The sequence below is a fragment of the Cricetulus griseus genome, chromosome 4 (assembly GCF_003668045.3).
Source record: "Cricetulus griseus strain 17A/GY chromosome 4, alternate assembly CriGri-PICRH-1.0, whole genome shotgun sequence".
Taxonomy (NCBI): Eukaryota; Metazoa; Chordata; class Mammalia; order Rodentia; family Cricetidae; genus Cricetulus; species Cricetulus griseus.
Genome location: NC_048597.1, coordinates 160,305,367 through 160,317,534, shown reverse-complemented (window position 1 = coordinate 160,317,534; position 12,168 = coordinate 160,305,367).

The window sequence follows — 12,168 nt, the reverse complement described above, 5'->3', positions numbered from 1 at the left end:
AAGTCCACCTGAAGGTTGTTATCCTAGACATCCCTCTGCATTCCTTTATAGCCCTTTGTTCCAGCCTGAGACTCTTCACCATTCCACGAACATACAGGTTTGCTTCTTGCCCTTATGGCTTCAGTTGTTCAGTTCCAACAACTTCCAGAACCAACTGAAACCCTCCAGGTATCTTGTGACATAATCTGCAACGTCAACTTGCTTGGATTTAGAATCATATAGAAGACATGCCAATGTTGTGTGTTTGTGATGACATTTCCTGAAAGATTAAACTGAGGGGTGAAGGCCACCATGAGTGGTCATTCCACACTAAGTTTGAAGTGGGGGAAGGGAAAGAGTGAGCAGAACGGAAGCATTCGTCTCTGTTTCCTTCCTGTTCGAAGCTGGCATGTGAGACACCGCTTGATGTTTCCACACCTTGTCCTCCTTGATGGGCTGTGAGCCAAGAGGAAGCCAGCCTTCCCTCAGTTGCTTCTCATCAAGTGTTGGTAACAGCAAGGAGAAAAATATAATACCATTTTTACAGCCAATTTTTTATCAGTGCCTAAGTCAGAATTACTTACTCCCTTTAGGTTGCCTAATTAGACCCTGGACTGTCCCACGTTCCCTTCCAGCAGCCATCTGCACGTTCATTTCTGTCACTGTCGCTCTGCCTAATTCAAGGGCTATGCCATTTATTTTCCTTCCATCATTTATAACAGTGCCTCAATAAATGTTTGTTGATTTGAATTACTAACAATGGCATTGGTAATTACAATGATAATGTCTGCGAGCCTTTGCTAGGCATTCATACTCAACAATTTCACTTGCATGTGAAAAATTATTATTTAAAAATGTTTACCAGCTTCTCTTTTCCCACAATTAAAAAGAAATGTCTCAATCTACTTACCAGTTTTTCATGTCATTTGAGACGCTTCAGTGGAAATATCTCTCTCTTTAATGTGATGTTTTTGTGTGGTAGAGATTCATTTATGTGCAGAAACATAAAAATCTGTCCATTGTCCTCTGAAAATATAATGCTCACAAAGTAGGCAAAGAGCCAGTTTGCTCCCTAGTTCCAGAAGAGATCCCCCTGGTCCTTGGATCTTGGCAATGCCATTCTATTTGAGGTTATGCCCCAGTTAGCTTGAACCTAACCCAGAACCTTGTTTCAGGATGGGAAGAGGGTGTTCAGACTGAATTGTGAACATCATGAATCCATGCCTTGATGGTTCTGGCAACTTAATCTTAGCAGTATTTATATTGGAATCTCTGAGGTCCAGATTCTATACTTCTGGGCCAACAGAAGGGATCTGAAAAAGAGACCAAACAAGAAACTAAATGAGCCCACAGGAAATGCAGCAAGAGTGGACATTCTGGCAAGAGGCAGAACAACTTTCTGCTAAGCCTAGACACTATTTAGAAGCCAGACGTGTGTAAATGACATAAGAAAATGGCCGTAACTGTGGGAGCCTTAATCAAAAGCAGACTGAAGAAAATGTCTGGGAAATAATTAAAAAGGAATGAGTGGAGTCCGCAGAGCAGAGAAACACAACAAACAATAAAGTGATCAGTCTTCCCCTGGGCTTTTCCTTTCCTCCAGCTGGAAGAATAATCCTTGTCTCTGCTCATAATTTGAAATATCTGGAACGCTGAATTTATTGACAGGAAGTGTATTTACTATCCAATCAGAGAGATCCCAAAGGGAGATGAGGGCTGTAAGCATCAGAGGTGCCCTAGAGACTTGCCTGTTCATAACGGCATGAGGAAGAGGGAAAGCACCATATTGCCATTAAAGAAAGAATTAAAGAATGGTTAAAGAATGAACAGAAAGCAACGTTTCTTCATTAGTGTCATCGCAGGGAGCGGATGCCATGAGAGCTGGAGGCCATCAATGGGATATTGTAGCAATAAAACTGAATGAAAAAAATGAAGCTTTCTGGTCTCTTGTCAATCTCACATCCTTGTCTCTTTATTTCCGTTTGTTTGTTTGTTTGTGTTTTTTTTAATATACTAGGCACTACTCTGGTAAGATAATGCATATTTGCACTTTTGTTTTGTACTTGGTAATTGTGCTGTGGGCACTCATTCGTTTGACAGAATTTGCTCCAAATGAAGGAAACTGGCAGGTTAGAAGACAAAACTTAATGCTGCCAAATCACCAATTAAGGAAAACTGCCCGAGGGAAAACTGGACTTGAGACCAGGATCTGTTAAAAGTGATAGAATGAAAGCAGAGCTTGAAAAGACATTTGGATGAGACACCTAATGAAGGAGATAAGAGGGGATTACCGGGCAGTTAATATCTATGACTGCCAAAATCAGACCATGGAGATAGACACAGTGGAGGACAGTCACTGCAGCAAAGTTTTGGACAGCTAAACAACAAATGTGACCAATTGTGCTGTAGTTGATAGGAAAGTTGATTCTCTCCCTATACATGGAGAAAGTCATCTCCATATTAATTCTGTTCAAATCTCCTCCTAGCAAGCCATAGCCCTGACCCACCCTCATGGAGCTCACATCCTAGTCATGGAACAGTCAGGTTCACCAGCTGATTGTATGAAGCTCAGAGGTGAAGCAGGACAATCCCCACTTTCCCTTTAGGGTAGCCAGTCAGTATCCTGTGGTGACATATTGTTTATGATCTAATAAAGCTTGCCTAAAGATCAGAAAGCAAAGCTAGCCACAGCCATAGAGGCCAGGCAGCAGTGGTAGACACCTTTAATCCCAGAACTCAAAAGACAGAGACAGGTGGAGCTCTGTGAGTTTAAGGCTACCCCAGGCTACGTGAAAGTGAATGAGTCAAAAAGAAACAGAACTCATGCCTTTAATCCCAAAACTAGGAGTGGTGTGGCAGGGTGGAGAGAGGAATGTAAGGCCGGAGGAGACAGGAATGCATTGCAGTCTAGACAGTCTGAGGAGCAGTGCAGTTTGGAGATGCAATCAGAGGACATGATTGCCCCTTTGGTCTGAGCATTGGTAGAGGTGAGAACTCTTTAGTAGTTGGTCGCTTTGCTTCTCTGGTCTTCAGTTTTAACCCCAATATCTGCTTCTGGGCTTTTATTATTCATGCTACAGTCTCTCATCAGCATGATGGTATCCTTTCTGTCTCCAAGCTTGCTCAATCCCCATCCCTACAGGATCCCTGATTTTGTCCACCCGCAAGACCCAGCTCCATCTGCAAGGGCAGCCTCAAGGCTTGGTGTCTCCAAATTGCCAAAGTTCCTTTGGGTTCAGAAATGAAACCTATTTTTGCTCTTGTTAGATTCGATACTTTCTCATGGGATAAATTAATTTCAATGAGTTACTGCATTAACCAAATCTTTTTCCAAGTACAAAAGGTGCTACCAAAACTTTTACAAAAATTCATTTTGTTTGTTTTAGCAAGAAATGTTTTCACATCTGAGAAATGTAAACACATAAAGAGAGCACTATCTTGCCACAGATAATATGCATCTAAACTGCATTGTGAAAGTCATGCTTTCATTTATTATTTTTCTTACAGTGTGTGTGTGTGTGTGTGTGTGTGTGTGTGGTGTGTGTGTGAGAGAGAGAGAGAGAGAGAGAGAGAGAGAGAGAGAGAGAGAGAGGTGATTTGAATAATGGCCTCCATAAACTCAGAAGGAGTGGTACTACTTGAAAGGATTAGGAGTGGAGTGTGACCTTGTTGGAGGAAGTATGTCACTGGGGGTAGGCTTTGGGGTTTCAGAAACCTAAGCCAGGCCCAGGGGCTCTCTCTCTATCTCTTCTGCTTCCTGCAGGTCCAGATGTAGAACTCTCAGCTACCTCTTCAGCACCATGTCAGCCTTCATGCTAGTATGCTTCTTGCTATGCAGATAATGGACTAAACCTCTGAACCTGTAAGCAAACCCCATTAAATGCTTTTCTTTATAAGAGTTGCTATAGTCATGGTGTCTCTTCATAGCAATAGAATACTGAGGGGGGAGGAGGGAGGAAGGAGGGAAGAGAGAGAGGGAGAGAGGAAGGGAGGGAGGGAGGGAGGGAGGGTGAGAGGGAGGGAAGGAGGGAGGGAGGGAGGGAGGGAGAGAGGGAGAGAATATATGTTTGGAGGTCAGCTTTCAGGAATCTGTTTTCCCCTTCTACCATTGGGTGAGTCCTGGGGATTGACTTCAGGTCATTAGGCTTAGCAGCAAGTGCCTTTGCCTGCAGAACCATCTCATGGGCCTGAACATCTTGTGTCACCAAAGGCTCAGAGAGGAGGTGATGTTTTGTTGAGGGAAAGTGTTTGCCGGTATCATAGAGCTGGGTACTCTCTAGTCAGAAGGTTTTAAGACACATTTCCTGGCCTGAAGAAGCTTTGCATTTAGCCAAGAAGATGAGACAAACACACATGATATATAAAACCTACAGGACAATCTGCAGTGACACTTGTGATACAAGAGAAAGGGGCTGGACTGCTTGTTCTCAAAGATCATTTCTGAAAGCTATTTTGTTACCCAGCTTCACTAGCTTGGCAAATTACAAAGACTGTAGCTTGCTGGTCCGTACTCACATTGAGCCCCTTGCCTTGGGTTATCATCTCTTTGCACCTTTCATGCTACAAGTTCTGTCCTGTGTCTTGTAGTCTGCCTTGAATCACCTAGCCCCGACCCCATCCTAAAATCATCCTTCTGTGGTTTCTCCTTCTGATGTAATGCTAAAACTGCTGGGACAGTTGTTCTCTGTCTTGTTGTGAGCCTAGTAAGATTGACTTGTTGTATTTGGGTGGCCTTCTGGGGGACTGACAGAAGAACCCACATTTTCCATAAAGACAGGTGTGTGTGCTCTCTGGTGATTCCCGAGGCCACACAGATTGTGCACCAATACTTCCTTTATCAGTGTGAAGACAGAGTTCCCAAATAACACTGCTGAGACCATGTATCTGTGACACTTAATAGTGAAAGGACACATCAAGCTGAGTAGCACTCAGAGAGCCTGAGCATGGATGAGGTGCAGGCCAAAGCTGAGATACTGATAGAGATTTAAGTAAGATTTTGTAACCTCACCCCATGCCTTATGCTCTATTAGCCAAGGTTCTTTCTGAAAGAATTTAAATCATTCCTGTGTTTAGGGATTGACACACTCTGGATTGAGACATACTGAGAGTGAAGAACACTGGAAGGGAGCCAGCTTATAGACAAGGTAGGGTCTGGAAATTTCAAAGCAAGGTGAGAGGTCACAGGGAATGGGTACTTTGTACGTGTCTATACAGCCCATGTTCTTACCGAGGTTCAGTCAACTTAAGGCCATGCACACAGTCTGAGAAGCATTTAGAGCTAACAGACACTACACTGGGCTTAGTGTCACGTTGAGGCTCAATTACTGGTGCTGGGAGAAATCCATAATAATGAGTGAAGTAACAGGGAAGGGATTTCTGTAGCATAACCTCTGGCAGGGCAGGGCTCAGGATACACAAGACTGAGCCGTGGAGCCAAGTATGATCAACATATGTGTTTTGGGGGGACATTTAAGATCCAAACCATAAGATATTGGTTACAACCCACCTGTGAGGTACCTACTCAAAATTAGGGAAAGGAACTTGATGGAAAGGACTCGGGTCTTGGAAAAACTGTAGAGAGAATAGATGCACAGGAGTAGTACAGTCAGAACAACAACTGCCCTTAAAAATAAACCTACATCAGACAACTGCCCTCCAGTCTCACAGGAAGGCTTGGAGCTGGGAATTTTATACAGAACTGTAAATACTCTCATAGAATATTAGCCAAGAGAGGACAGATTTAAACTAGATTCTCAAGGATTCTCCTGTTCGTGAGTCCACAGTCTGGGGATGCTTGGAAATATCTGAGTCACAGCACATGAAGTCATCGATCTCTTGAAGGAGTCCCAGTGGAGGGAGGCGGCAGCTATGTGTGCCAATGCAAAAGAAACTCAAATACAATTGCTTCAATTTGGGTCTCCTTCTAAGTTCAGTGAATACTTATTCTCCATAGACTGATTAGAGTAGAGAAGCAGTGATGAGAATAAGGAATTCCAAAGTAACAGAAGCCACGGAGGTAGTAGGGTGGTCGCAGAATGTGGAAGAGAAGACAGGAAAGAGAACACCAGAGAAGCCGTTATCTCTATCTCAACTTGATTCTATGCATCATCCCCATGCAGTATAGTAGTGGCAATGTGTTCTATCACCATTCCAGCATCTTGAGACCAGACCAAGAGAAGTCATATGCTCTTCCTTTTCTAATGTGTGGTGATCAGCTTTCTCTTACTTGATAAAATATCTAAGACAGGCAACTTATAAAGAATAGTGAATTTGTTTTGTCTACTCTTGCTCTGATTTCAGAGTGGTTTTATGGTTACTTGGCTCCATTGTCCTTGGGCTGATAGTGAGACAGAAATTCATGGCAGGGAGTATATGGAGAACAAAATCACTCACCTTATGACTTCCAGGAGATAGAGAAAAAGGGGGCTGGTGCCCCAATATACTATTCAAGGAGGTGTTCTCCATGACCTACTCAATCCACTGGGCCTCACTTCCCAATACGTTCAACCATCTGATAGTACCACCAGCTGCTGACATGTATGCTCTGGGAGGACCTTTAGGATCCCAGACACAACATACCAATTACAATTCACATTATACAGAGTTGCCAGGGATGTGGTTCAGGTGGTAAAGTGCTTGCTGAGCATGTACAAGGTCCTGTGTTTGATCTCCAGCACCTCAAAAGCTGGGCATGGTGATCTGTAATCCCAACACATGGTGATCTGTAATCTCATCACATGATGATCTGTAATCCCAACACAGAGGCTTTGGATCAGAAGGTCAAGGTCATCTTGAACTATAATTGAAAACTCTAGACCAGCCTGGATACTACACAAGATGGATAGATGGGTAAATGGAGTGACCACAAAGGAGAGACAGAGACAGAGATGAGAGAGAGAGAGAGAGAGAGAGAGAGAGAGAGAGAGAGAGAGAGAGATAAGAGGAGCAAGAGGGGGAAGAAGAAGGAAGAAGATGAAAAGGAACTCAAAAGTCCTGGGATAATTGAGGGAAAAAGAGAAGCTTGCTAAGCTTGTCAGTCCATCAAAAATAATAACATAAAATAAAATATTCTGCCTAAGCTGTTATGTTTTGGGGTCTTGGAATATTCACCTTTTCCTACTTGAGAGTACCTCATAGAAATGCCAGAAGCTAAGAAATATTGAGTATGTGCCTTAGAACTTGTAAAGTGTTTTACAACTATGTCATGGCTGCTACATAATTGAGAGTCACCAATGGAAGCAACAACTGTGAAAAAATAAAAAGCCTGCTTTCCAACTAGGTGACTCTTCAATTTACTACTGAGGGTAAACTCAATAAAAGTAGCAAACACATATTTCCCTCTGGGTGTTTGATATCAACTCTGTCTTCCAACTAACAGCTCTTCTCCTTTAGGGGAAGTTTTGGGAAGTAATGACCTCAAAATCCATGTGGCTACACCCCAATTTCCTGTTCACACTGTAACCAAACTAATGAGAGAGTAGCTAATACTTCCACAGACTGCACTGTGGAGCAGTAGAGGCTGTCTGGACCGTGCCTGGGGCCTGCCCTTCGCTTCAGAGCAGGAACCTTGACAATGCCCCAGGCAGTCATCAGCCCCCACACCTGAGCTTACTCAGACACAACCCAAGCAATTAAACAGTAGCTGTCTTGTGAATCTCCCAGTTCCTCATTACAGCCTGTCCAGAATCCCCTCAACAACCAAGAAAGTGAAAAGCAGGTGTAGCTCCTAACTTGACAGCAAGCAGATGTTTGAGAAGGAATTAACCAGCTTTCAGGGCACACAGGGACAGAAGTGAGCAGTGTGTGGGTGCTGCCCCAGGCCCCTGCTTCTGACTCCAGAACTGCTAAAGCCACTCTCAATAAAGTCTATGGTTCCCCCTTGCATTTAACTCTTACAGTTTTGAAACATTCCTTTGTATTTCTTGGAAATATTATTTCTTTCTTTCTTTCTTTCTTTCTTTCTTTCTTTCTTTCTTTCTTCCTTCCTTCCTTCCTTCCTTTCTTTCTTTCTTTCTTTCTTTTTTCCTTCCTTTCTTCCTTTCTTCCTTTCCTTCTTTCTTTCAAGATTTATTTAAAAAATTTTTTTGAGACAGAGACTCAATATGTAGCTTTGGCTAGCCTGGAACTAGATATGTAGAATATACTAGGTTGACCTTGAATTCACAGAGTTCCTCCTACCTCTGCTTCCCAAGTTCCAGAATTCAAGCTGTGTACCACCATGCTGATGTGTGTGTGTGTGTGTGTGTGTGTGAGAGAGAGAGAGAGAGAGAGAGAGAGAGAGAGAGAGAGAGAGAGAGAGAGAATGCATGCCCATGAGCCCATGGAAAGCAGAAGAGAGTATAGGATCCCTCAGAGCTGGAGTTGCAGGCTGTTGTGGGCTGCCTGACATGGCTATTAGAAACTGAGCTCCAGTAGTCTTTGAGAGCAGCAAATGCCCTTAACTAGTAAGCAATCTCTGCAGCTCCAAGAGTGCTCTTTCTCAAGATGCACAGAGCCCTGGAAGAGAGGTTTGGCTCTGTTTTCATTAGTATCTAAGCTGACCACTCATGATGAGTTCTTGGAATTGCTGGTGGGTTCACACAGAGCACTCCCCTAAAATGACAGAATAGGATTAGGATTCATGTCTGTTCCCCCGTTGAGTCTAAACAGCTCTTTCCATCTTACTGCACTTGGTCACCAGAGCTAAGGAATAACACAGCCAAGAGCATCTGGAGCCGTTTTCCCTTCACTGGCTGTAACTTCAACTAAGAAACAGATTTCTGTTCTCATTTTGTTGTCATCACTGAGCAGGGCAAAGGACAGTATCCTTCCCAATTGCTCCTGCAATGTGAGGCTGCAAAAGGACATGAGTAAGGGCTGGAGAAATGGCTCAGGAGTTAAGAGTATTGGCTGCTTTTCAACATGTTCTGAGTTCAATTCCCAGCAACCACGTGGTGGCTCACAACCATCTATAATGATGATATCTGGTGCCTTCTTCTGGCATGCAGGAATATATGCAGGCAGAACACTGTATACATAATTAAAAAAAAAGTGGACATGAGGAGGAATGACCCCTTGTGCTTTCACTGCTGTGCCTGCCAATCAATCAGGGAGCAGAGGCCCCCAGCCCCCGCCCCCATTCTCTTGCAGCTCACAGGCTTATGCAGTCACACAAGGCAAGGCCAGTCTCAGCAGTTTCTGAAATACAGTCTCTTTACTTTTCTCTAATTTCTGCTTTTCTTTTTCTACTAAGGTGGGTCTTGTTATGTTGTCCAGGTTGACTTTGAGCTCAACTTGACTTTGAGTTCCTGCCTCCAACTCCCAAGTGGCTGAGGCCACACATGTGTGCAACTGTAGCAACTCCGTCCCTTCGACTTTCTGCATGCTGTGCTTATGCCAGCTTCTGGGCTTTTTTTTACATTGTCCCCCCTGAATAGGCCCTGATTCTCTAGAGTCCAGCTTGTCCTCCTGGGGTGGTTTGAATGAGAATACCCCCCCAGGTTCAAGCATTTGAACACTTGGTCCCCAGTTGGTGGCATTGTTTTGAGGAGGTTATGGGAAGGTGCAGCCTTACTGGAGGAAATGTATTCCAAGAGAGCTGGCTTTGAGACTGTAAAGCCTTGCCTCAGGTCCTATTGCCTCTCTTCACTTTGTCTTGCAATGAGCTCACCTGCTTCCATACTTGCGGCTTGTCACCAAGCCTCCCTGCCATGTTGGACTCCCATTCCTCTGGGATTGTAAAGCAAACCTTTTGGCTAAGATCAAGTGTAATATCTGTTCTTAACAGTTTAAAATAAACTTCTTTAAGTTGCCTTGTTCATGCTGTTTTATCACAGAAAAGTAACTACTACACCTCTTATTTATGACTGCTTGACCTTTTCTTGAGGTGAGTGACTTTCACTTCTTAGAAGGGAAAGGAAGATCTTTAAAATAAACAAACAAACAAAAATTTACATGCTGGGCAGTGGTGACTCACGCCTTTAATCCCAAGCCTTGAGAGCCAGAGGCAAATGAATCCTGGTGATTTCAAGCCCAGCCTGGTCTACAGAGTGAATTTTAGGACAGCCAGGGCTATCTGAGAAACCCTGTCTCAAAAAAAAAAAAAAAATACATTTACTTATTTTGTGTGTGCATGTATAAGGGTATATGCACACCATGACACATGGTGTTGGTTCTCTCCTACAATGTGGGTCCCTGGGATGATACTAAGGTAGTCAGGCTTGCAAATGCTTTGCTGTCTGAGCCATCTTGATGGCCCCTGGAGAGGAAGAGATAAACTGAATTTCCGACTCATGTTCTCCTCTTGTTCTACATCAAGACGAGAATATACTAAAGGACCACAGTAATTGCAAAGGCTATTTGGTGCAGATGGGTGTCCTGAAAGAGGCTGGGATGGGGTGGAGCCTGGAACAAGCCTAGTAAGTAGTAGATGTGGATATGGATATGGATCCCAGTATGGCACCTCCACAGCTGAGCGATATAGGTTAAATACTTCATGACTTGGTTTCCTGCTCTATCAGATGGAGATACAGACAGGGCATGTGCCCCCCCCCCCAAAAAAAAGAAAATTCAAGTGCTGGGAACTAAACTACCACATTCATATGATGTTGCTGTTTGGAGAGGTGTAGATGAAGCCATGAGTGTGAGATCTGTGACATCATATAAGAAGACAAACCTGAGCTTGCATACTTGTCCTCTAGCTGTGTGATACCTCCCTCTGTGTCATGACGTATCAGGAAAGCCCTCACCAGTTGCAGGATCTTGATGCTGGACTTCCCAGCCTTCATGACTGTGATAAGCAAATGAATAAATAAATGTATAGTTCTTCATAAATTGCCCAGTCTTGGGTGTTCTGTTGCAGTAGTGGAGAATAGAGTAAGGCAAACTTCTTTCTCACAGGCTGTCCATAACAATTAAAAGATATAATATATGCTAATTAGTGTGACCACAGCGCCACAGGAACCATGCATGATGAAAATCATGCTGAGTCGGCCCCACCCTTTGCTGGCCCTGGGAAAGCTGGCCTGGCCCTTCACTGGACACTGAAGCAAGAAAGATAGACCTGACCCTCACAGGAGAGCTGTCCCAGTGTCCTGGGCATGGCAGAACTGCCCCCCCATACTTGGGAGATATGGCTTCACTACACACCACAGGCATGGGAGAACTGGCCCTGATGGCATGGGCATAGGAAAGCTGGCTCTGCTCCTCACCTGAGGTGGGCAGCCCCAGCATCCTGAACTGACCAGTTCAGCTACCACTCAGGCCCACATCTAGGGCCTTGAGTTGGTCCATCCTAACATCTATGCCATCTAGGATGTACTGGAGCATGTGAAGGGACTGGTCCTTCAGAATGATACCCACAGGATCTCCATGACTCAGGGAGACTGTGGGATATCCAAGAGGAGTTTTGGTGAGGGTCCAGTGATGATGGTGTACCAGAAACCTTGAACCAGACCAATGACCATTGCAAAGAACATTTGCAAGTATAGCTGATTGGACAAGAGGGTGTACTGTGTGGCACACCAAGGCTCCCATTGCCACTACAAGTGAAAAGATCTTAGAAAGATAGGGAAGACAGAGGAGAGAAGAGGAGGTTTTTTGTTGGTTGGTTGGTTTGGTTTTAATTTTTAAAATTTTTTTGGGGGGGAAGACACTGCAAGGGTGAAGAGTGGAAGTGAGGGGACTGGGAAATGAGTGGAACTGGGGTACATGGTGTGACATTCCCAAAGAATCAAAAAAGAAATTATAAAATATGCTAATTTCCTACATCCTGTAGATAAAGAATTCAGAAAAGGTAGAGGTGTTGAGACAAAAAATACTGTCTTCTAGTTGTCTGAGCTATGGTCTTGGAGCTTCCATGGTACAGTACAGGAAGCATCATAGGTCTTAGAGAGAAGGCTCAATGGTTAAGAATGCTGGCTAGCAATCATGAAGGCCAGAGTTTGGATCCCAGTTCCTATGTAACAAACCAGGCATCCAGCAAACATTGAGGGATCCGATGGTCACATGACTCCTGTGAAAGCATGTGGATACACTCAGACACACATAAATAAGTCTTTATAAAAGAGCATCTGTAACCAGACACACATTTTTTTTCTCCCGCCCATCAGTTCTTAAATAACCACTCAGAGGCTTATATTAATTACAAATGCTGGCCAATAGCTCAGGCTTATTATTAACTAGCGCTTACATTTAAATTGACCCATTTCT